We start from the raw sequence: 26,875 nt of genomic DNA, 5'->3' as shown, positions 1-26,875 counted from the left end.
GGGTTTTACAGATGTATTTTTGGCACCATTCTGAAATCTCCTTCATATATCTATAGCTGGGATGTGTCTCATACCTACAGAAATTGTATGTGAAAAACAGAGTTTTCAAGAAGACGTTTGATCTGCTTAATGTTGTCTCTGGAAGTTAATTTTTTTCACTCAAGCCTCTTATATTGGAAATAAAGGTCATCTTTTACAGATGACTTAATACCTCTTCTTTAAACCTACAATAAACCAATCAGACAAAAAATTATAACTACTGGCAGATAAAATAGCAAGCTGCTTTCCTATGATTAAGATAACCTTCATTTTCACTTCAAAAATGAAGTTTTTGAAGTTAAAAACACTTCAAGTGGTTGTAATGTGGACTTTTGGCCACCCACCTCAGCAGTTCTACAGGTTTCCAATCAAAACCTGCTCACACACAAACTGAACTCCCTAAAGTAACAACACAATCTCAGTAATACAAAATGTTTCTCTACCCTGCAGTTACAGTGATAGATCTGGACTGCTGAGCCATTTAGTAACTGATTTTATCAACCAAAGAACATAAGAGAAAAGACATTTGTTACTGCAGAGCAAGCGACCAACATCCTCACATCACATCTTCTCCAGTAAATGCTTCATCTTCTCTGATGTTTTCTCAGTTTCCCTGAAAACCAAAACTGTAGGACATGGTGAACAGAGATTTTTTTTACATATCATGAAACAACTGCTCACTTTATTCATGTCCTCCCACTACCTCCTGCAAAAAAACAACAGTGGAGCCAGGTTTCTGGGTTTTGGCAGATGTTATCACCACCTACAGGTGTGGGTTTTATTATGCAGCACTGCTGTTAGAAAGTGATCACAGATACTTAGTAACAACAACTCCTTAACATCAGACAGTGTTTATAAATGCTTTTTACATTACTCCTCAGATCAATGTTTATGAACATCACTACACATTGAAGCTACACATGCTTTCAAGAATAATTTATAATCACCAGAAGAAAATATTAACACCTGATGAAGTTGTAAGCAAAGTTGCAAATAGCGGTTAGAAATTCACCAAAAAACAGCAACAAAGAACACAACGCCACTAAACTGATAGCTTTAAAACATACCATTCATAACTGTTTTACTACTAATCCATCTTTCTAATTGCACTAATAGACCACAATGCCTGATAAAATTAATTATTTGCTCCATTCCATCAAAGAGTACATGCTAAATCACTAAGGGAAAAAAAACGAAGTCTGAGCTATTCAGCTAGCCAGGAGAAGTCCAGACCAATCAATATGGTGCATTGTGAGTCTGTCTTGGAGATGCAATCACAATCCAGACAGACCCACTACGGTAAACTGATATGGTCGAAGGAATCTGACCATTCAGCACAACTCCTATGGCTGTAAAATCAACATCATAGAGTCACAGTCTCAAAAGCACAAATATTGCTTCACTCCGTTATCGTTCCAACAGTTACCTGAAGTAGTGCGCCAGTGTTGCTAACAGGGTACAATCATTTCCGGACATTACGACCTTACACCACAGCCCAAAACACTCAGTAACTCAGCGGCCAAACAAAAGACCAGTGAGTATTGTAATTTTAAGATGTGTGGTCATATTATTTTGCCTAGTTGTTTTGTTTTCAATTTAATTTGCATTCAAGTCACATTAATTTGAATGGCGGAACAATCAATTACTGAAACGTCTTCCATCATCTCTGTTTAAGTGCATCATCATGACTTACAACAGCCTAATCAGTTCCAACAGCCCCTCTTTGCACTATTGGACGTACAGTATGAGACGGGCTGTGTGTGTGTTAGTGTGTTTTGCTGACTTATTTGTGGCGAAGAGTAGCAGCAGATGTGAGAGGTAATTTGGAGCCCCAAGAGAGACTCAGCAGTGCTTTACAAAGCATTATGGGTAAATATCCCGTCATTAAACCTAACTGGACTTCAATGACATTTTTTCTGTTTCCCACAAACACAAAGACATGTGTGATATAACAATTTAACTGTGAATGTGTATTTATGGTCTAAGTAACTGATTCTGCATGAAAAGTGAGCACTACAGATCGAATATAAATAGCTGGAAGTGTTGTGGTAAAATGCTCAAAGCTAAAACGTTCCAAACCAGGGAGCAGATCACACTAAGGGTTCTATGTCAGATTTCCATACTATGCCAGTCTAAAATTTATAATTTTTAAATCGTTGTCCACTTGTAAATATAAGTTTGAAGAAAGGAAAGAAGGACGAAAGAATGGAAGGATGAATGTATGTATGTATGTAAGGATGGATCGTCGACCCAAGCAGCTTGGATCGACGGAGAAACATTTTTTCCCAGGAAGTTTTCTTTTCCCTATTTATGCAGACCTGGAAAACACTTAAATCAACTTCCAGTTATCCAATGAAAACATTAAAGGTAGTAAATTAATGCACTTCAAAGCCTTAAAGACTATAAAAATTAAATCTACAACATCAAGGCCTTCAGGCCAAAAGCATTTTCATGATATACCATTAGTCCAATACACACACTGTGCTTATAATCTGGAGGACATGCAGTTGTTGAATTGAGATGATGTAATGAGACAAAACAAGAACAAAAGGTGGACAGTGGCAAAAACTCAGAGACAGGCAGACAGAATGCTGGCAGCGGCTTTTCTGATGTGAACGGGGTCATGAGCAGCCAGAGCCATTTCTCTCTACCATTATTTTAGCTCCTATTAGTGCTCACCAGAGGCTTTTGAGAGCACCCAGGTGGAGTTCAGATTTAGCAGAACCAGTAAGGGCTCACTTGATACCCACTAACTATTCTCAAATGTCTTTCCACCTATTCTTCTATCACCCAGAGAGACACTAAAAGTCTGCCGTTCAATCCGGCAAGCAGATAAAATCTGATCAGCACTGCCCCAGAGGAGAAATTTCTAAAAAGTAGAGAAGAGAAAGCAGGATGAAGTTATTAAATGCTAGATCCCAACACCAGAACAAGTCCCGCCCACGGAAAAAGAGCTTGCAAAGTTAGGAACAACTCCGCAGCTGAATGAAGATGTTGAAACAAACCATCAGCTCATAATGCCATATGACTGTTTTAAAGTGCACTTAAACACAACTGCAAATTTCTGTCAAAATCCGCATGCAACATTCAACAGGACGCCATTTGTCGTTTCATCAGATCTATTATTTATACAGCGACTGAGTAGTCACAAATGGACTGGCATACAACCGCATCACAACACAATAGGCAGTACGTGGTTTACAAGAGTGGGAAAAAAAAGAAAAACATGTTTGAAAAAAACAGCCAACAGATATTGGAAAAGAAAGAGTGAAAAGAAAGAGTTATGGTTTTATTTAAACCATGATAAATGTAGCATGGTTTAAATAAAATCTAACCGCTGTATGAATGTCATGTGGCAAGCAAATAAGTAATCTGTTTGTTCTTATTTTGTTTTTAATTAGGAATTTGTCAAAACAATAAAAAAAAGTAGCTGAATCTGTTACAATTTAGTGGCATGCAGCTCACTTAAAGGCCTGCACTAAAGTCCTGCCAAACTCTTCCAACCAAGAATCCTTCTTCACACAGAATACCTCTGGGACATCTGGAGACAAATGAACTTGCTTTGCCTTTTTTGGCTGGAACAAGCCACGTAGCCCACAACAGCCCACCTACTGCCAACATGAAAGTTGATGATGGCTCACCGTTACTACATTGATGTTCTTCAAACATCAATCAATCAATCAAATTTTATTTGTATAGCACATTTCAGCAGCAAGGCATTTCAAAGTGCTTTACATCATTACAAACACAGAAACACAATGCAACATAGAATCAACAATCAAAACACGACATTAAGTCAAGTTCCATCAATGAATTTGTAATTGATTACATTTCAAATACAATTCTAAACAGGTGGGGTTTTAGTCGAGATTTAAAAGAAGTCAGTGTTTCAACATGATGGATTATAAGAAGAAAAAAAAAGACTAATGTTCTGTTAAGGTAGAATAACGTAGAATATTTTAAACAAGTAGTATTGTTTTTGTGCTAAAATCTCATCAGCAATCATTGATGCAAAAGTGCTTCGCGCAAGAGTCTACAACTCCATTCCACCTGTGCCACTGTCCTGCAACCACTGGATGTGTCCCTCCTCCAACACACCTGAATCAAATGAATGATTAATGACCAGGCTCTCACAAAGCTTGCTGACATGCCAAGGAGGTAATTCAGCCTTTTGCATCAGGTGTGTTGGAACAAAGATGCATCCAAAATCCCCAGGAGCGTAGTACTTGAAGACTGGAGTTGCAGACTGCTGTTCGACTGAATTAAACTCAATGTCATGTTCAAGAACTCAGTTTAATATGTCATGGAGCCTTATCTTGCTGGAAGTATTCATCAGAAGATTGGTGCACTGTGGTTGTAAAGGGATGGACATGGTCTCCAAAAAGAAGAAAATATCCCCCAAATAATTACTGACTTTTCTTCTACCTCGGTCATGGACTTGTTGGCTTCTACGTCTTTGTCTTCAACCAAATCAAAAGATCCAAAAACGACACTAGTACTGTCATCCAGAGAGATACTCAGATGAATTTTCAGTCATTGGGTGTTCCAGAAATGGTCAAGTAGTGCCCTCTTTGCCTCCCCATTCTGTGTACAGAAGTAAGGTGTAGAGGCAGCTGAAGAAACTGAACTAGAACGAGACTGTAAGTCCAAATGGCGTCACCCCCAGGGTCTTGAAGTTCTGTGTGGAGCAGCACCACTTCAGCCTTCAGCCAGTACCAAAAAAAAGCTTACCCATCACTCCTCAGTAAGTCGAGACCTGTTGCACTGACATCCTGCATTATGACAGCCAACAGAATTCAACCTGATTTGCTCTGTTAGAAACTCTAGAAGACACAGGTGGAGGCCGCAACAATCATCTGGATCAATGACTACCTGACAAACAGACCACAGTTTGTGAGACTGAAGGAGTATTTGTCTAACCAGGTGGTCAGATGTTGAGGAGCACCACAGGCTGGATTCTTTACATTCCTTTTTACTCTGCACAACTTAGCCCTCTCATCCAGAGAAATATTCAGATGAATTTTCAGTCATTGGTGGTACAAGAGGTTAAGGAGTTGAGTACAGAAATATGTTGGACTGCTTTGTGTCATGGTGTGGGAATAATCATGTCATCTTGAATGTGAACAAAAGAGATGATTGTAGATTTGAAAAGACATGGGGTTAGGTCAAACCTTATTTTCATCATGGCAGAAGAAGTGGAGGTGCTGGTGAAGTACAAATTCCACAGTGTTCACTTGGACAGCAGGATAAAGTAGACTCTTAAGAAACTTGTATAATATAATTTACAATAACATGTACATAATTTCTGATCTCAACATCTGAATTTTTCAGCTGAAATCAAGGTCCAACAAGCCTGAACTGGTTGGACCAGGCATCTTTTATCCAAGCTATTATTGTCCTTTTTTGGTGAGCCTGTGTGAACTGTAGCTTTTCTTTTGGATTGTGGATCGTATAGCCATTAGGGGTCGTCTTCTGTTGTTGCAGCAGCCGATCTGCCTCAAGGCTCGACATGTTGTACATTCAGAGATGATATTCTGATTTTCTTGGTTTGTAGCGAATGGTTATTTTAGCTACTGTTTCAAGCCCGTTTCTGCTTTGACATCACCAAGGCATTTCTGTCCACATAATTGCTACTTACTGGATATTTTCTCTTTTCCCAACCATTCTCTGTAAACCTCAAATGTGCTTTTGTGTGAAAACCCTCAGCTATGTCTGAAAGCAACTGAATGTGTGCACCTAATAAAGCGGTTTATGAGTATATAGCACAACAAATACCAGAAGAGTTTAAACCCATATTGCTTAACTCCACTAAAAATGAGTGTGAATGCAGCCAAAGTTAAAATAAAAACTTTGAAAGACCTTCAAAAAACTTGGACAAATACTGATTAGGGCCACTTAAAAAGATTACATGAAAGTCTGGCTGCCTAGAAGCAAAGTACAAACAAACTTATTGGATAAGTGTGCCTTCTATTCATGGAATCTTAAAGTATTTACCCTTGAAATCAGCCTTGACTTTCTGTAATATTTCACATAATGAGCAGCTGAGGTATAGTCACCTGGTGACCTTCTCTGCACTATGAACATTAATCCTAAAATGATGACTTTTGCTATTGAAAAAAACAACATATTTTCAGCTGTCCTATCCAAGAGGTTTTTCTATGACTAAAGTGCCAGCCGACCAGCTGGGACACTTTGGCAGTGTGTGTGTGCGTGTTAGAAAGAAAGAGTGTGTGTCCGCATGTGTGCAGCAGTATGTCGATTTGGCAGTGTCGTTCCCCTTATTTCAGTCCTTACATAACGCAGATCATTCTAGAAAAATGTGACAGCAAAACTCATGCCGTGACGCAGTTGTGTTGCCACAAGGGGGAAGACGACATCACAACAGATTGGAAATGTTACTCACTCAATGGAGCCAATAAAACTCACACAAGCGCACACACTTGCATCATAACTCTCCCCAAACAGGGTGCTGAGACGACGCATGAGTATTTTGAAATGGCTGCACCTGCTGCTGAGAAAATATCTGTTACTGTGTTTATTTAAAGCGTAGAATTTTATATTTTCACTCATGCAGGATTACTGTTCTCTATGAGGATTTGAGATTGCAGACAGTTTCAGGCTAAAGTCAAGGTCTGCAGTATTGGACCTCTCCTAATAAAAATTATATTGACTCTGCTAACCCCGACTCCACCCTCTGGTGGTTCAGCTAAGCTGATTTTATTTATGAAAGCTAAATCTGAATGCGACATGACCAGCTCCACCAGAGGGAACCGCACTTTTTAAGCGAGACACCCAGTACCAAAAACGGTAAAACTGTCTGTTTCTATACATGGAAAGAAAAGGTTTACGAGAAACTGTATTTTGAGGAATTTCTGCAAACTGCAGTGCACCTTGTATACACACTGTTAGGGTCCACATCTGCCCTCGAATAGCTAAAATCTGCAAATACTTATGATTCCCTCTCAAACTAGTTCAAACACCAAATACATATATAATATAATATCCGTAAATACACACAATGAAAACCGTAGTAGCGCTACAGCAGAAGCTAACATTTACAGTCTTCCTCATTTCCATTCTTGCAGTACAAGTAATCGTGGGCAAAAAAAGGCGCTCCTGGATTGGCTGTTTTGTAAACACCAGCCATTGCATCTAGATATCTCAGATTTCTATGCTGCACTTTTTTATAGTTAACATTCTCTACACACACAAAAAAACTGAATAGGAAACTTTACGCAAATTTAGAGATATGTTTCCAAATAAAATTGTGAAGTGAAGAACCCATGAATGCTGAACTACAAATACACAACAGTATACTGTATGCAGCACCATGTCCAAGGATAAGAAAGTAAAAATTAAGGTAAAAACAACTGTAAAATATTCCATGTCTGGTTTGACCAGTAGCAGTATTTTAAGTGGAACCTGCATGCCATTTTCTGATTTGGCTGGTGGGTAACTTGTGTGCCAAAAGTGCTGACAACATTTTGGTGAAAAACATGTTTAGACTGATCTAACTTTCTTTAAGAAAGATAAAGTAGCTGTGTGTGGTAATAAATCCTTTCAAAAGGCCATAATATTGTGATGCATCTAAAAAAAATCTGGCAGATTTTCTCCTTGCCAACTGTAGGAGGTTATTTCTTTCATTTGGCAAGCAAGCAGATAAACAGAGAAGCTGCTGCTTTTCTATCCTACTCACATGAACCGTGGGAGGGAGGCAAAAACCAAGAACGGCTTTTTATACATAAATCTATCCATTTTAATCTTGAACGTCATGCAAACTAATGAAAATGATAATATTTAGCTCAATCACAATGAGTGCAAATCTTTATTCCATCTCGCATGTCACTGCTTATTTATTTTAGATTTTAATCTTCATTCTGAGTAAAAGATAAAGCAGATAGGCCCCCGGTGGAACATCCCAGACCAGACGAGGTTTACCACAGCTCTGTCAACACGGCAGCGGCAGCAGCATCTGCGTAATCTATCTCGGCCCTTGCGTCCATTTGCCTGCGATTCCATTCTGCTCGACTGACTCTGTTCACAGACTGAGAGGTTCGCCTTGTCGCGGTCGGGGGGTGCTGAGCTTGTAGAAAACCTGGAGTGCACACAAACAGCTCATGCATGCACTAAGTCTGATATACATGCTATTAATATTTAAAACCCTGCAGCTCAGTCCCTTATCGCTCCGTTTTCGCCTTGCTTCTGGTTCCCTTACTTCAGCTCCATATGATCCGTCTGGTTGGTAAAAAGCGCCACCTCAGTGAGGCTGTGATTCATTTTAGCATTAACTGCAACTCTCAGAATCTCAACTGAAAATGCTTAATAGGGTGTCATTCAGATAAAGTGTTAGAAGTCATTTGCAGTAATCTATCCAGGGTATTTGGAAGTTATTCATTTTTTGCCGTTTAGCCAATATGCCCAAATATGGTTATGGTTTAGAAGAGTTTGCAAACAAGTTGGTCAGTCAGGATAAATCCCGTCTGGCAGCAAAACTAAGACACCAGCTGGGAATCCTGGATGTCACCTTGTGAGACATGGTGACATTCAGCAGTGAAAGTACTTCTTCCGATTTTAGACTCAAATGTGTTCAAAGTATTTAAGAAAAGAATCTTCAAAAACTGCATACTGGTAGTTGGGCAGATGGATGGATTTGGACAACAGGAATGGAAATAAAGTCAGGAAATACTCATTGAGGATGAACTTCAGTGCAGCTTTTATAGAATTTCCTTCAGATCACACAGTTCTTGTTCCCATCTAAAACAAACCTCTGCATTAAACATAAATGACTACAGGTCCAAACTTTTAACTCGTAATGCACATTTTAAACTTCTCTCAGTTTAAAGTGGTTGGAGCTGCAATGGTCTGGCAGTCTGATTATGTAAGCTCTTTACATGAAGCCAGTGACCTGTTTCACCTCAACTACTTCTGGACTTTTCAGGACAAGCAAATGTCCTATAATCTGTGTGAAATTATCATCTTAAATGCCTCCTACTACATAAAAAGAATGAAGTGCCATAAAGGCTGCAGCATTGTTTTAAAATAGGCATAAGAATGTTAGAATCATTAAAATAGAGGAATGTGAGGCAATAGTGTGAGGTACAAACCTAAACAAACTGACAAATAGTTGTCTAATGTAATGTAGTTTACAGAGACAGTAACTTAAGTAACTGAAGCAATTTAAATAGAAAACATAAACATCCTATTCAAAGGTAAGATTCAACAAGATGTAAATTTAGCTATGAAAAGTTTAGATGCTAAAAAGGAATGGAGACCCACAAAGCACTATCCTCAATCCCTCTCTTTTCATGTGTGGCAATTGGGAAAACAATGACTGACGGAACTAAACCAGGGTGGCAACATAGATATACAGATATATAAGTCACCTGCAACAAAGATATATATATATAACTCACCTGCAACATAGATATATATAACTCAACTGCAACTCTAACATCCTTAAACACAGTTTATTATTCTGCAATATTTATTGTTACCAAAGATTATTGTAATCTTTGATACTATGAGCTGCAAACTAAAATTAGATGGTTATTATTTCTGTAACATGTGATATAGCCTGGTTTTCATCCATCATTCTTTACAACCTTCTCTTGTACTTTTGCAACTTTTTTTTTTCACAAAGGCTCTTATCTGCCATCCCTCTCTTAATTAAGGCTATTTTGTGTCCAAGCTTGATTTGCTTGATTCACCAATGAGTCTTGACGAATCAGGTATTTGGATGAATTAAGTTAAAATAAATACACACTCCTTAACAAATGCATATTCATTTTTCTTTATCGCACATGCACCAATACACACTTACTTGTGGCTCAGTCTGTAATTATAGCATGCCCATTAATCAGTGACAGCTGTAATTATAATAATTCCAGTGTGTAATCTGATCAAGGTGAGTAGGATCAAATTATAACATTTCCCTGCTGCAACACTCGCTGGGAAATTTAAGCAATCTTGGCAGGGGTGAAGTTGCAAAGAAAATTAGTGTAGACCACAAAAATCCGATTTGACTCGGTATGGTAGCTGATTAGTGGGCTAAGCAATGAAATGTGTGTAAACTGCCATCTCTGTAGCCTGTAGGCTAATTTTGAAATCAAATACTTACTTTATGAAGCTGGTAATTTACAGAAACAGATTATTTTTTTCTGAGATAACAATAAAATGAGACATTTCTGGGTATTTCTTCATTGCTGACTTGATTTTTAAGTGATTAAATAATTAAATATTCAATGCTTCAAGTGATAACACATTTACGTCAAAGAGTATTGGTGTGTAGGCAGCCATTTGCTGTGGGACACTCTCTGATAAAGAACAAAAGATAGGAATTTTAAGTTTCCAGCTGGCTTCAGAAGTTAACCAACTGAACTAAGGTCTAACATTCACATTTCATTCATGCGAGACAGGATGAAATGACTTAAAAACAGAAAAAGAAAATGTTTGAGTTTGTTTTTGTCGTTTTGGTCAAAAGCCATAAGTGGGGGGAATCAAATACGTTATCCATATTTAAACAAAAACTACACTTAAAACAAAAATTGGTACCAAAGATTTCACATCAGTATTAACTACATTATCATTTATGAATTTAACATGACCAAAAAGGTGCAGGCAGAAGTATTGTGTCTTTCACTTATCCTCTTTCCAATATCTGTTTTGAACAGATTCTAAAGTCCATAAACTACACATATGGAGAAAGCAGGAGAAAAACAGTACAACTGCCAGTTAATACTTAACTTAATAATAATAATAATAATAATAAACACTTAAAATTGACACCAAATTCTTGTGGGACTTAACTTCTGTGAATTACAGTTTTTAAAATCTTCATGTATTAATTTCAGCATCAAAAATTAGACCAAAAATGCACTGTTGTTACTGAAACAAACTGAAACTTTTTAAAATCAATTCTGCTGTTTGCTTTTCTAAACACACATCTTCCTCTAAGTGTGTACTCATTCTTTCTGGTATGGAGCTTCTTAAAACAGTCTGGAAACAAATCAATTCTACACTAATGTCTTTCAGCAACAAAAAAAGCACCAAGTTCTGAAAACATGGGTCCATTTATTACATCAATAAATGGACTGTTAGTAGTTGCATGGAGATCTGTCTTATTAAGTATTCTTATTGGTCTGCTTTGTATTATACAAATTGAATTAGTGATCCCGACAAGAAAGTCAAGGATCCAAACGAAAAATGAGGAACCAGATAATTGACCATCTGCACAAACATTTCACAATCCTCCGGGGTCTAGTACTTAATCCTATCTAAATTTTTCCTTGCTATTTTCTAAACATGCATGTCTGTGTACACTGCTGAGTGTAATACCAAGAACAATGTGATTGATTGATGGTTCTTTGTTACCGCTGAGTGTTTCCAGAAGCAGCAGAGTATGAGCGACTACATCTGTAATTGTTGCATTAAGTCTGTCAGATCAAAATGGGCTGATCTGAGGTATGTTCTGAACCTGTAGTCATAATAAAAGCCTGATGATGATTTGTAGTCACACGGGAAATGTAACAAATTAATAACTTATGGTGAAAACCTAAATGACAGTCGGCTACAAAACATGTTAATTTAAGTAATATATTATACATGTTACTTTGCAAATTTGTTGTACACAGAAAAAAAGACAAGGGATATGGAGAGTTGAATGACTAAATATCCTATCTCTTGTCTAGCGTGTAATCTTAGATGCAGGATATCTTCTAATTTTCCAACAGTTCAACCAATTTTATTTGATTAGGAGTTGCATTTATATATCTGCTTTTTACGTTGTGATGCAATAACAGAGCTAAACATTAACTTGGTTTGAAATTAAAAACGCTTTCTTGTAACACAAACTTCTCTTTTCAATAAGTACCAGCTTTGTCGCTTCATTTTGTTCCTCATTGGGATAACATCAGAAAAATCCCTCTGGACTTTCTTTCCCAGAACATTTTTAACTACCCAGGCCATTCCTTTTCCATGTTTCAACTGTGGGTCTGTCTGCTGACACTGCTGATGCTGAGCAGATCCCTTTACAGCAGTCTGCAGACACAGATCTCAGTAAACCACAACAATGCAGCTTTGAATATAATTAAAAATAGTAAAATTTTAACACAGAACTATTGTTTAAAAGCCAAGGAGTGACACATCCAACTGTGTGCAAATGGGTAATGTTGAGCTACATGAAAGCCCAAATTGTCAACAATAAACCTACAACAAATTATTCTGTCACAGAATTACACTTTATAAAACATATAGAGTTACTCCCAAACTAGCAACAAACTTCAAATGAATTTAGCAACATTAGCAGCATCTTGTATCTTGGCTGTTATGACACACAATCCAAAGGGACTGTTATCACTTTAATTTGTACGACAGACAGCAGATCAATGCAGGAAAATATTGTAATATTACTAGTTTAAATCTTGAAAAGAAAATTGCTTCTACAACAGAAATGAATGCTTTATTTAATTTCTTTAGTTAATATTTACACTAAGATGGCCTGACTTTATTAAAGTACAGTGGACCTTTGTTTATTTGCTGATTTTTCCGAGAAGCATAATACCTTATTTATAGAAAATATGCCTATTCATGAATATTTCCATAGCACACATCTAAAAAAAATATTAAAAGGAATATTGGGAAGCTGAAATGCCCAGGAATAATAATACTCTGGTTTCTGCTCTGGGCCTGAAGTGAAACCTTAGGGAAAGAAACAACTAGCATAGAAAAATGCTTTAGTTCCTGGAATTGGTCCCTGTAGTGGAAGCATAACTAAACAGAAAGGTTTCATAGATGTGGCTAAAAAAATGGGAACAATTTGTGTAGCTGGGACAGATTACTGGCCACAAAGTTTCTAAATATTAAATAAAATACTGGTTCTTAATTAATCTCTTGGACTTAAGTGAAAGGTTAGAGTTAAACAGCTCAAACAAAGAACTGGACTGAAACTGAGTGACAAAGCAGCCAAAATCCAAAGGAAAAAAACCTTCAGAAAACTTGAAGAACCACTGATCAGAAGGACTTAGATGCAAAATGAGGGAATGAGCAATGACTCCAGACTGTTCCACAGAAATGTTATTGCATCAAATAAAACCATGTAGGTTGGAACTTGTGCAGGCAGTCAACTCTAAATATTACCCACGTAAAAAAAATACTGGCAACAATATGGCCTGCAGACATGCAGTAACAGTCACACTCTAGCAGATACTGATTAATCAAAACACCACATCTGTATTATTACACCCACACCAACTTTATACACAGCGTGTCAGAACTGAACGTTATTACTGAGCTCAATATTTATCCCAGAAGTACACAGAGCTGATGTTTGAGTAAAGAACCCCTTCCATTGTGGAAACAAGAAGCTCAATCACTGTACAAAGTCCTAACTGCAGTACGTACAGTGGAAAACACATGTCACCGAAACACAAAGCAGACCAGCTCTGCAGGGTCGGGTGTGCACTATCAGCAGCAGCAGCTGCCGATTCAGACCTGCCTCAATGATCACGTTGTTTTTGCATCTGGTCACCGCTCCCACTCGCGGCTTTCCAAAACAAACAGGGGCTTTGATACGGGACCCGTCCGTCTCCCATCTGGTGGCTGCCGAGGACGGCGTGCAAGCACATGCCCGTCCGCAAGAATGACAGCTTGCTGAAGATGAAAATAAATGGAGAAAGTGAGAAACAGATCGACAAGGTGTGGGTGCAAAGTGTGAAAGAATGCAAGTGCTCTCCATGTGGACTCCACTCATAGAAATATATGTTAATCACTGTGTCATATTTTGAATCCCTGCGTTCATTAAGATCACAGAGAGCATATGCCGTTAGAGCATCTGAGGAGAGGAGAGCCAAAACAGAGAGCTGCAATTATTTATGAATAAGTAAATGTTTTAACACAGACCATGATGCACTCAAAGAGAATGTCCTAATGTCCTCAAGCAAAATCTTTGGGCTGAATTCAAAAAGATCTTTCCTCTTCCTCAAATAAATCAGCTGGCTCATATCTTATAAAATGCTCTGGTCAGGATAATTAGCACAAAGTCCTGAAAACTTCTCATTATTTTGTGAAAATACATGTAGGTTAAAAGGACCCCAATAACTTGTCATTATTCCTGATGTTCAAAGTTTTCTACTGAATCATTGCCTTATTGTGCTGCTGGTGTTTTGTGCTGTAAGTCATTTCATTTATTAGATTGTGTAACTTCTTTTCTTCTACAATCAGCTCTAGGAGCTGCTTGTAAGATTTTTTATGTAAAGCAGAATGTGTTTCAGGGTTTCAATACTTTCACTTTTTAGATTGTAAATGTGATTTTTACAAGATCCTTCACTGCAGTCAATGAATGCAATGCAATCTTGAGCCGAAACTGAAGCTTCAGAGTCAATTCACCCAGTTGAAACCCAATTTCTGACCAATGCCCTGCCAATTAGTTTCCTGTTAACACTTCCTCCTCTTCACCACTGGTATCCAAACATTGTAAAGTTGAAAGGACCACAAAATACGACATCTTTTTAAAATAAAGATTAAAAAATGTTTGCAAATTTTTTTTTTTTTGGTTTCCTGTTTAACAAAGTAAACAGGGCATAGTTTAATTATTTGAACCAATTAGTTTGGTTTTTGTAGAAAGGATATTATGAGTTTTTGTGGCATTAAAAAGGGTCTCATGTCGTTGCCGGATAGTAACCATAAATAATAACCATAAAAAATGCTAAAATCCAAAGCACATTCAAATTTATTTAAACACTAATTTCTGAAAATTTGATATGGAAACCTATTTAAAGTAGTTGTGGTTCTGGACCCTATTTGGACCAATGGACACTGAAGAAGTAGAACTCAAAAAATCCCTCAACAAACCAAATTAACCAACTTAGCAATATCCTGCTGGTTGATATAATTTATTGGACTCATATACTTAACCAGGTTTCCTTAGTAGTATCTTTAAATCATCTGTTCTCAAAGCAGGTTTGAAACGTACCCCAAGTGGGTGTAAACTGACTCATAGTGAGGATAAAGCGTCCCATGGCAAACGTCTGCTTTTTGTTATAAAACACACTGTTTGTTCTGTATTTCCTTTTACACAGCCTTAGAATTACATTTTCAATCCATCTATGTAGTTCTTTACCCAGTTCCAGCATAAACATTTTTTTCACTGAAATCCTACCCCATTAAATACAACAATCATCCTCTGTGTCACGTTTACATTCAAGAAAAGATCACAAGAAAAATGGTTTTATCTCCAAAACAACCTTTAAAATTAATTAGGATCGTTATAGCTGCTTCAATCAAATATGTTTCCTAACGAAAGAAGATAGCAGCTTTTTCAAGTCAAATAGTTTAAGAGAGCAAATCCTTAAAAATGCTCAGTTAAGTGAACTAATTACTAAACTAAGTACTTTCATAGTGAGACTTGATGGAGCAAAAAGTCAATTTAAAATCTCTCACTTAGTGTCTCTCTGATCTAGTTTGGCCAAATAGAGGTACTTATTTGTTAATTTAGAACTCAAATAGATATATATCCATTCTGAAGTCTTTTACAGTTGATTAATATCTCTATTAAAAACTGACCAATCTAGTAATATATTTGCTTATAGTACAGTAAGAAAAGCAGGAATCCTACCACACCAAATTTAGCATAATTTTGCATTTACTGTATGTACACTGTAACAAGATGATGAGTCTGACTCACCCTGCAGCAAAGCAAACCCTTCCAAAAAAAATGCAGCGTCAAGGTCTTTCTATGACGTCTCCATAACAACACGCCATCCTGAAATATGGTTCCCAGCTGCTGCACCAAAGGTCAGTCTTCTAGCAGGTCCCATTTTTACTGCTGCACTTCTCAGATGTACAGAAAATCTCCAAGGACATGACAGTGATGAAATATGGCCAGCCTAGTTACTTTTGGCAAGGCGATTAAATCTTCTCAGGCACCGTTCTTGCAGCACCAAGTAGAAAAAAATTATATATATTAGAAAGGGTTGTATGGCTGCCCAAGTCCCATACTTAAACACCTGCAAAAAATGTTGACACCGAAAGGTGCCATATAGTTGTATCACAGTCCCTAAAAATCCAGATGAAGATTGCCAATGCAAATCGAATGCAACTTAAAAGTCCATTGTTACCAGAAATTCAAACAGTATTTAGGTGAAATTGAAGATTTTCTAACTTCTTTTCTTCTAAATATTTCTAAAAACCTACGCTTTCTGGTTTTGTAGCATAGCAAAAGTTTTAGATCTTTTAGGTCCTTTTAGATGTTAAACCTTTTTGACATTTTAGACTTTTTCAATGTTTACATGTAAGGCAAAAATTTAAGATATGTTCTCACCTAAGAAAGCGGGTAGAACCGTGGATACTAGAAGGGATAGTCAGCCAAATAGGAAGTCATTCAAGGTTTAAACAATAGTCCAAAGTGCTCTGATAGAGTGAGAACTGAAAGAAAGGACATCTGCAACCAAATTCAAGAGACTTGAAAGAAATAAGAAATAAGAAATTGTTCCCTCTAGCTTCCAAAACTGAACCTCACCCAACAGTTGTGACCTTTGTAAAGATGCTGGAAGAGAAGTCACTTAGGCCCGAATCCCATTTCCTAGAGGTACACTTGCGCCCACGCCCAATGTCTACAACTCTTGGCACTAAACTCAAGAGGCAGTTAGGGTATTTAACAATGACAAAGGATACTCCTAAAAGAAGCCACTGCTTCATTAGATATCACTGACTCCTGTTACAAATGTTTCCGAGGCTAAAACAAAAAATTGGAACAATCCCTCATAAATCTTGGGTATTTTTTTATAGTTTTTGTTTCTTTTTGGGAAGATAATTTTGTCTTCTTTTAGGAACTAAAACATCTATGTGCTAATATGTTGCAATGAGTTCCCTGAAGAATCAACATTTTTGTATGATTGATGTAAGCTATTTCCTCAAGATGGACCTGAAATATATATATATATATAAACACCTCCAAGGGAGATTATGAGAATAAGAATGAATGAAAATTGTACCTTAATCAAACATATCAAACTAGACATTACACAGGATGCTAAGGTTGGACAGACATTGTAGAAAATGTGTAATGGTTTTAGAAAAGATCAAAAAACATTGAACTACACATAATAGTTGGCATGACCAAAAAAAAAGAACATTTTACTTGTAATTTTTTAAGCACTTGATAAAAATTGTGATATTAGATTTATAAGATCAAGATGAGTTTTTTTCAACAATATTTTCTGAAAACTAGTATTACAATTTCTTTATTTGTAAAGTTGCAATGTGGAAACTGCTGGGTTGGGCTTTGCACCCGTTGAAACTGCTTATAGTTCTAGTTTTGTTTGTTTTCACAAACCTAGACTTACCGGATTACATGAAATAGGCATACGTCACAAGAAGATTCAGCAAGTATAGATGTTCAGATAAAATTGAGTGTCAGTTTTACTCTGCAAGTGCATTGGTAAGACAAACCATCGCAAGGTGCAATGTTTTTTAACAAACCCTAAACTTTTAAAGTCTGATCTGTTTTAATGAAAGATAAAATGTAAACTTATCTCTGCTTTTGGAGGAACAACCAATTAGCACAAAGGAAAATAAATTGTTCTCTTGCTGTTTTGCATGTTCTGGCCAACAGCAAGCCAAGTAGCATTATAGCTCAATATTTCAGCTTCCAAAACTGTAGTTTCTTTCAAATAATTTAGGCATGCTCTAAAAATTATAGAATAGGCAAAATTTTCTAATATTTTGGAGTTATGTTCCACATAAAAATCCAAGAATACTGAGTATGAAAAACCATCCAGTGCACTTCAGCACTTTGGAAGTACTCCAAACCAAACAAGCAATTTACACAATAGTTGTTTTTACCCAGCTGCACTCACAAACATGTTTTCATACATCAATGTGCAGAAAGGTAGGTCAGCTGGGATTTAGTATACTGCCCAGGGGCATGACAAAATGATAGGAGGATGCTGGAATCAAACCACAACCTGTGATTGTGAGAAAGCTTCTCTTCCCACCGAGTTATTGCCTTATGTTATTTCACAAAGTGATTATTTTAATTTAATACAAAGCTTTATTCAGCTGTAAACCATTCTCTTAACCTATTTTATTGTATGCAACAAAATGTAATCATCTATATAGTGGATCAAATATACCAAATCTGACAGGAACAAGCCTGAGTGGGGGAATCAAACTGTATCGCAATGGTTTTGGTGTGTGTTCTCTGCTCACCGGAGGTGCATCAAGGTGCGTATAATGAAGACCACAAAGCAGAGATACCCAACTCAAAGAATGAGGAGGTCTCTGAGGTAACGCCATAAAAACGTTAAGATGAATGACAACAATCTTAAGAGTCAACAGCAGAAACTGCTAGGAGCATAGGAAGTAAAGACAAAGTTCACTTAATTTTGTTCTTAAAGGAGGTCATGCTTTTATGAAAAAGAGAGTAGAAGATATTAAATAGTGTGCATTAAGTGGTAGTCTACCCTGCTAAAAGCTATTCTAGGACTGTTCTCTCAGTTTTTCATTTCCTGATTTGATTTTTGGTGCTCTGTGTATTTATGACAGCAAACTGTGAAATATGTCCAGCGTTTCTTTTTCTATCCTGTGACTCGGTCACTCTGCACACCCCCGGCTGACTGAATTGTCCATAAAAATACACCGCCGCGGAGTTAGCGTCTGTCAAACGCTCGTCTTTTTAACCTCGCAGCATCTCATTGTATTTTAGCAGGATGAGTTGTGGCCGTCCTGCCAACAGTGCACTAAATATTCATTAGGATAATGGAGGAGAGGTGCAGGCTGGAGGGCATGAGTACTCCTCAACAGCACAGGCAGCAGGAACTTTGCTGCCATAAAAATCCACACAGAACAGGGCGCTGGCATTGTTTAAAAATAACAGCAGCTGGGATTTGAGTGTCTGCATGCACGCAAATGTGTTTTTTCCCCCTTTTAATTAGCACTGGAAAGCGAGCAAATGTGTGTGCATGCTACCAGCTTGTGTTAAAAGAGATGTGATAGTCGTGGTCTAAGCAAAGCTGGGGTTTTTTCAGGCAGAGCAGATGACAATGTCTTTTTTCCACCTTTCCTCTGGGAGAAATAACAGCGCCCCCGGGTGCGAGTCGTACTCATCAGGGTCTTCTCTAAGCGGTCCTCCTCTACCTGACAGTTCACTGCCCACACTACGAAGCAGGACTGGTTAAGAGTCACACCAGGAGGACAATAAATGTCTCCTTGTGTCAATAACACCAGCTGTTCTATCTGAGCCACTGCTGGCTCTCAACGCAAACAGGGACTACTTTATTAAACCAAAGAAAAATTTAGCTTTATTGTCCTCAAGTGTCAACACATTGATAAGTCTGAAGGCCAAGAGCTCACTGTGTAGTCTCTAGCATGAATCAAATCCCAAACAAGGCATCAGTAACGTTCCAAAATACAACTTGGCTGCAGCTTTTATGACATCAAACCCGCCTCACAGGCAGGGACAAATATTTTAACAGAAACGCTTTAAATCTCTTTGACGCTTTAGTTTTCTTGTTGAAAATTCATCTCTACTGTGCAGCGAGTTGATATGCATAATTTGTTTTTGCAAAGATCTTCAGTGGCTAAAAATAGAAGAAAGCAATCAGCATAGTAAAATGTTTGCTATGAAATGGGGTAGATGAAATAATAAATGGACTGAACTTATACTGCGCTTTCCCAGTGACACGGACCACTCCAAGCATTTTGCACTAGAGCCACACTTACACTTTGGCATGGGTTAAGTGCTCTGCCCAGGGGCAAATCAACATGTGATAGGACAAAGCTGGAACCAAACCTAAAACTGTCCAATTGTAAGACAACTACTCTGCAGAAACCAGGAAGACAGAACACATCACCACAGATCTAAAGTTCTCACCCTGTAGCTCAGAGAATAGACTTTAAAATACTTTTGTTAGTTTACAAATCACTGAATGGCTCCAGACCATTCAGGTTTTCTGATTCTAGCTTACTTTGCATCCCTAGAACCAGAAACAAACATGGAGAAGCAACATTGAGTTTTTATGCTCCTCTAACCAGGAGCAAACGTCCAGAAAACTGCAAAACTGCTGAAACCCTGACTTCATTTATAGTAAGTTATTTCCTCTAAGAAATAACTGAAAACCTTTCATTTTAGGTTATTTTCCAACTTTCCATAATTTTAATGTATTTTGCCACTGCAGTGTAATGTTTTAGGGCGGCGGTTTTCAAAGTGTGAGGCACGCCTCCCCTAGGGGGCGCCAGAGCACTTTAGGGGAGGCGCGGTGCGAGGGAAAAAATAAACCGGAAAAGAAGCTATCTGCTTGCTGTCTTGGGCATAGGTGCGTAATTGTTTTTTCCTTTGTATGCCTCCGCTCTTTCATACAGCGCGCTCTTTTAGCTCGAGATAAATTGTTTAGATGAGCCACAAAAAGAGCTCCACGATTTTGCAACTGTTTAGGTTTTTGATTTATTTTTTAATTTCAAGGAAATGTGCAACATTTACAGATGTGTTCCAGAGATCTGATCAAAATGTTTTTGTTAAGATGTGAAAACACTGTTGGTATCTCAAACATTAAACTCACAATCTCAGATGTAACGTTTGTTTGAGAAAACGGTTGAAAAATGAGTTTGGGGTTGTTCTTATCATTAGAAAAATGAAAAAAGGGCGTATTTGCCATACGAAGGCCCTGATAAAATAATTAAAATGGGAGGAAATGTTTTAAAATGTTCATGTGTTAAATTTCATTCAGATAAAGTGTCATTTTAAAAGATGAGATGGTTCTAAAATAAAAGCAATTAGAAGGTGTTTTGTAGTGGCATTTGTTTATTGTGGGTTGATTATTGGGGGGCTGGGGGGGGCGTAGCAGGCATTGTGCTCCTTGGAGGGGGGCTCACCTTTCATACTTTGAAAACCCCTGTTTTAGGGGATTTTGGCAAAAAGACATTTCAGTTTTTTGCTACACAAATAAACTTGACTTGCCTAAATATGAGCAAGAAGCATTTTCCTCAAAAGTGAGCTGAAGATGTTTAAACAACGGCCTTTTGAAAATATGGGCAACAATGAAAATGAAGCCACATCTGTCCAAGAAGAACATTAAGAACAGACTGCAATTCAGCAAAAAGAACAAGGACAGACAGTTCGGTGCAAAGTTATTTTCTCTGATGAATCCGCCTTCAGATTGTTTGTGACATCTGGAAAATCATTTGTCCAACAAAGAAAAGCTACCATCAAGTCTTAGTTGTGTTGACAGTGAAGCATCCTGATACAACCCATGTGTGGGTTAGTTTCTAGTTCAAGGTAAGTCACAGTTCTGCCCAACAAACACTGCCATAGATAAAGAATGGGATCAAAACAGTCAAAAAACAGATTATTCCAAAAACCCATACGCAGTTTGGTGATGATCAGCTTATTTTAATGCATGATGGAGCACAAGTCCCAAGACGAGCGTGTAAAGTGACTCAAAGATCTGGCTATAAAATTCTGCACCCAGGCTGAGACGAGTTTTCAAAAAGCAGGAGGGGGAACCAGAAGTCAACTTATTGTGATTAAAACCAAGCTAAATCTATCCAACATTCAGAGGTTTCTTACCCTGCTAATGTTTGTTTTTCTTCTGGATTGTTGAAGAATAACAGCCAACAGCATCCTCAGATTTACCCCCTCAAGATTTTTAAAACTTCTCAACGAAATATTTTGTTTTGTTTTTGCTTTTTCCATGACCCAAGCAGTTTGAGTTTGATTTGGCAACCGCACCGCAAAGTGACATGTGGTCAGTTTTTTATGCTGTGCACACATTTATTTCCATCCCTCCTCCACTTTAAACACTCCGACACAAACTAGCAAATGTTTTGACACATTGGCACATGGAAGAGTTGGGGGGAAAATAGACAAACAGAGATGGAGGGAGACGGCAGCATCCCTTGATAGTTGAGCCGCCCCTAAAAATAGCCACACCGGTGGGAGACACTGTGAGACGAGTTGTTCCACTCAGAAACACAATGCATGGAGAAAAGGGAGCGAAAAATGCATCCATTAAGTCGACCGCAAGACTAAACACAGAGAGGAGATGAGATGTTGTTTTTAAAAGTGTTCATTCCCCCTTTTGAGCTTTTTCACAATAAAACCACAAACTTTAAAGTATTTTATTAAGATTTTATGTAGTAGACGGATACAGTGTAGTACAGTGTACAGTGTAATTGCTTAATGCTATTATAGAATAGCATTAAGCAATTGACTGCAAAATAAATTTAAACAGGCTTGACAATTTCCATTTTAATATTCTATTTAAGGGTAATTCCCTTTACAGGGACAACATAATCCATTTTATTTGCCGTCACAAATAAAATGTTTTTATTTCCGTTTTATTTATTGTTTCTGGTTGTTTTATTTTGGATATTAAAAATGTCTTCCAGGTCCAATGCTAACCGTTTCTTTACAAGATTTAGGTTTATTAGTCTTGAACCAATATATTGGATGAACTTGCATTTTTAGGCCATTATCAATATGTTACTTGAAAATGATCTCAAAATGACACATTATCATTTATCTCAACAATTACAATTGATAATTTATCATCCACCAGATTTTGTTATTGTGACAGGCCTAGACACTTGGTTTCAAAGCAGGGTTAGGTTCAAGAAAAACATCTAAGCTTTGAACATTTGAAAAAGCTCCAATTAGTCCATCATTTTAAAATGGAAAGATGGACAAACCTATAATTTCCCATTTCCTGCAGGATAAAAAACATATTTATGTGCTGGAATAGCCAAGTCAAGGTCCAGTCCTAAAACCAATTGAGAATCTGTAATTTGAATGACTTGAATGTTGACAAACACTCTCCACCCAACCTGACTGAATTTGTGTTATTTTGCTATGAATGATAGACAATAACATCTCTATACTGATGTATAAAGCAGCTAGAGGCTAACCACCAAAGGAGGCTCCACAACTCAAGGCCCGAGGGCCAAATCCGGCCCGCCAGAAATACACAGATGTTTTGTTGCAATGTACAAAAATTAGAAAATGTAAAAAGTGTATGAATACTTTTGCAAAGCAGTGTAAATGAATTACAGCTTCTTGGAAACAAAGTCCCTTAACAGATAAAAAAAATAAGGTTAAATGCTTTAAGGGACAAATTTGTCTTCCATAAATCCCATTCTGTTCATATGAACTGGCCTGGAGTCAGCTTTGTGGTTGGTACATGCAGCCAGGAATCTATCCATCCGGATATTTCATGTCATGATGTCTTGGAGTAAATGTTTGAAATATGACAGGCTTGAACTCACCGTTCCAGTGAGTAGTCAGCTGTGAAACTGCCAACTTTATCTTCTGAATTCTGTCCTATTTACACCACACACCGCACCTAAAGAGAAGGGAGAAGACATCATTTAAAATATGTTCAGTTCTTTTGATAATACACAATAACCACATAAGGAACGAAAGCAGAATGAAACCTTATTTTTAACATTTTGTTCTGGGAATCTATGAAAAAAAAAATCAACCTGGAACAGAACAAATCAGGAACACAATTCTCTTCAGGCAGCCAGTAAGACGCCACAGATCACCGCAGCGTTGTGCGAAGGAACCCCGCTGACCCTGCCGCAAGTAGCATGACCGACCAGCAGCAACATCACAACGCGATGGCGCTAAGAAAGACTGACAGCAGGAAGCCAAGATATCTGAGGGGTGTGGGAAAGGGAAGCAGATGCTGCCCTGTTGTCCGCTCACATCAGTAATGTGACTCCATTGTCACGGAAAAAGCAACACGGGAGCGTCTTGGCAACAAGGATGAGGAGGTGACACTGGCAAGGTTTAGCAAGGTCTTGGATGAGTGGCAGGTTTCGAAACAAATTACGATCAAGAAACACATCCTTCACTGCCAACGTAACCAGTCCTACAGTGACAAACAGTGAAAAGAGCAGAACACTGAGGTCCAGCCAACAGGCTCGCATTTCTGGTACTGAGAAGCAAATTTCATAATCCATGTGAGGCTAAACTAATTATTGCACCAAAAAACTTCAATTGGTTGGTTTCATAGTGCAGCTTTTAAGTAAAGTCCACATTTCCACAGGACAGAGGACAAAGAGTGGTTAAGTCAGTTTTCATGTTTGTTGTTTTGGGATCGTTGTACAGCTGGATCTCTCATCTGTGTCCGGGTTTCAAACATCTACCTCAATATTTTAAATTCCAAGAGCCACTTTTGCTCCCGGTGCTACAAAATCAAATTTGTCTAGACCCGCAAAATAAGACATATCCTATTAGTATGTATCAGAGAAGTTCACCAGTCATTTGATCTCAAGTCTTTGATCTCAAGTCCAAGTCAAGATTCAAGAATATTTGAGTGACATATCTATACTGGAATGCTTGGTGAACTTTCTAACTGTGGTGAGCATTTTTCAATATTATTTATTGCAATACATTTTTAATGATTTTTGATTTATTATTGTCTCCATAAACTCCAATTAATGATGCTAAAAATCCCTCAAAACTGTCTGGATTTTTCCTCCATTGCCTGTCCAATCAGAGTATTAATAAATTTGAAATTTTGTCACTTTTTTATGTGACAAAAAAGAATGTTTATGATTGTTGTGCCATGCAGTAACAGGGCTATGGTTAAGTAAAAAAAGTTGTCACAAATAGTTCTTACTGTCACTTTTGTTATTGGAATAGTACCACATAGTAAATATTGTGATGAAACCTTAGGTTCATATTGCCAAACTTTTCGAACTGGAAAAACAATTTCAACTTCTGACTGCAAGGTAAGGTAATTTTATTTATATAGCACATTTTCAGCAACAAGGCAATTCAAAGTGCTTTACATGAATTAAAAAGAAATACAAACAAAATAAGAAACCAAAGGAAAGAACAAAGAATGAAAAATAATCTAATATGTAACGTTCATCTAACAATGAGTATCTAAAACACCTGCCTGCTTCCTCCACCAGGAGAATTCAAATCAGCACCATGAAAATCTAGATCTGTCTCAACATTCCGTCCGAACAGAAAGTAAACCAACTTCCCTTCTTAATTTAATGCCTTCTAGTCAACCGTTACCATTAAGTGAATGACTGGGAAACCATTCAGATATGTTCTACTCAAGAAACATGGCAAAAATCCAGACTCTGAAACGCTTTTCTATATAAATCCGATCAGGCATTAATGGCATTCTGCACATCCTGGAGAAATCCTCAGAAGTCCTATCCCACAACCCTCATTGCCCACAGGATCCGTTGCCAACAACCCGTCTGCAGAAACCACGGGACACAGTATGCCTCGCTGGTTCAAGGTTGTTATGACAGAAATATATACAGTTTTAGCCGTGAGATTTTAATGCTGCTGCTCATTGTTGAATGGGAGATAATGGAACAGTATTTTCAACACAAAATCCTGAAGGATAATGTAAAAAAAGAAAAAAAAGTTCATCAAACAAACTCTTAAAGATAGTGTGTCCATTGAAAAGAAAAAGTCTTGTGGACTCAGGACATATGGTCTCCTCATGGACAGATGGGCAACTTGGTGGGATGGAGAAAGAAAAAAAAACTCCCTCTACTCCTTCCTTCAACATCGTAGGTGAATATTCGCTTCATTTGTATTCTAGCCGTCCACCAAGGTGCTTTACATGTCTCTGAGCTGCCAAGAGGACTTCTTGAACTGGAGCAACCTTTCTTCAGAATGCTTAAAAACAAAGTAACACCTTTTTTGTACTTATGCCTAAACCTGGCTTGGTTGCACCCACAAAAACAACTTAAAATGACAACTCCAAGTTTGAATATGCAAAGTAAAGCACAAAAAACAGGCAAAGTCATAACCAGAACCCTCTGTGTACGCTATACCCACAAAAACAACTTAAAATGACAACTCCAAGTTTGAATATGCAAAGTAAAGCACAAAAACAGGCAACGTCATAACCAGAACCCTCTGTGTACAGCATTTCCTCTTAATTTTGTTTGTAGGGTCTTCTCTAAGATAAAGGGAGTGTAAAGCGATAGGGAGGAGGAATGTGAATGTACATGTACTTATACCAAACCGTGGCAGGAAAAGCATCAGTGACAGGTTCGACGCAATATTCATTTAAGTTTAAATCTAAAGCACTCCACACCAAAGTAATGCATGATCGATTGGTAATAACAGCACACAGGTGGAATATCCACTTCTTTATAGGGGATTCTTTGTCTTTTTATAACAACCTGTCAGTTTTTGACTTATTGGTAGTAAAATCTGAAATGCACCCTTTGGTTTTAACTACAAGGAGATAAATTTTGCTTTCCTGTAAAATCCTTGTTAACTTATGGCCCCCTCAGTAAGGGTGGGTTGTTACTTATTCTGTAAGAGGTATTTTATGTTTTAAGAAGTACAAAGAATCATAGTGTTTGGCATTCATGTTTATATCTTTTTCTTGCTGTAACGTACCCAAATCAAATCCTCATCCAAAACCAAGGCACCTACTACCAGTCTGGTTTATTACACTTTAATTGAACTCCAGTTTGTTTGTCTGGAAAGTCTGGTTCACTTGAGGCGCTGTGAACGCACAGTTGAGCTCTGGTCAGCCTAAAACCTAGGCCTCGGTTTGGTTGAAGTCAACTCTACTACGTCTCAAATGCGTATGTGGACGCAAGCGAACCGCAGAGGAAGGGGACAATAATGCAGGACATTCTGGGTAAATACAACAAAAACTAACGCTCGTGTCTAGCACTAGAGGGATACATAGCTTGTGGTGTTTTACCAAAAACTAAAAATAAATCCTACAACTGCTAAAATCTGACACAAGTTCATTTTGTTTACTTTTTGTGAAAAAGGAAGTTGAGCTTGGTGTCTTCTTTGGAGGTTTTTGTGTCGTTTCCTTTAGTGGTTCTTGGTGCAGTGCCACCA

At 37.7% G+C, this 26,875-nt stretch overlaps 1 protein-coding gene and 1 pseudogene across 3 annotated transcripts in view; both read right to left on the bottom strand.

Moving 5' to 3' along the window:
• The window catches only part of LOC111609283, an 85,995-nt pseudogene that overhangs the window by 18,426 nt on the left and 40,694 nt on the right, over positions 1–26,875 (bottom strand).
• LOC102232610 (double-stranded RNA-specific editase 1-like) overlaps positions 1–26,875 on the bottom strand; it is a 129,815-nt gene that overhangs the window by 63,455 nt on the left and 39,485 nt on the right. For all 3 annotated transcript variants that reach the window (XM_023336484.1, XM_023336483.1, XM_014469597.2), the window contains one exon: positions 23,293–23,369. The gene's annotated coding sequence lies outside the window, so the exon portion shown is untranslated. The remainder of the gene's footprint in view (positions 1–23,292; positions 23,370–26,875) is intronic.

This window comes from Xiphophorus maculatus, chromosome 7, assembly GCF_002775205.1.
Source record: "Xiphophorus maculatus strain JP 163 A chromosome 7, X_maculatus-5.0-male, whole genome shotgun sequence".
NCBI classification, from domain to species: Eukaryota; Metazoa; Chordata; class Actinopteri; order Cyprinodontiformes; family Poeciliidae; genus Xiphophorus; species Xiphophorus maculatus.
The sequence above is the reverse complement of the archived record's forward strand: the minus strand, read 5'-3'. Positions and strand labels throughout refer to the sequence as shown.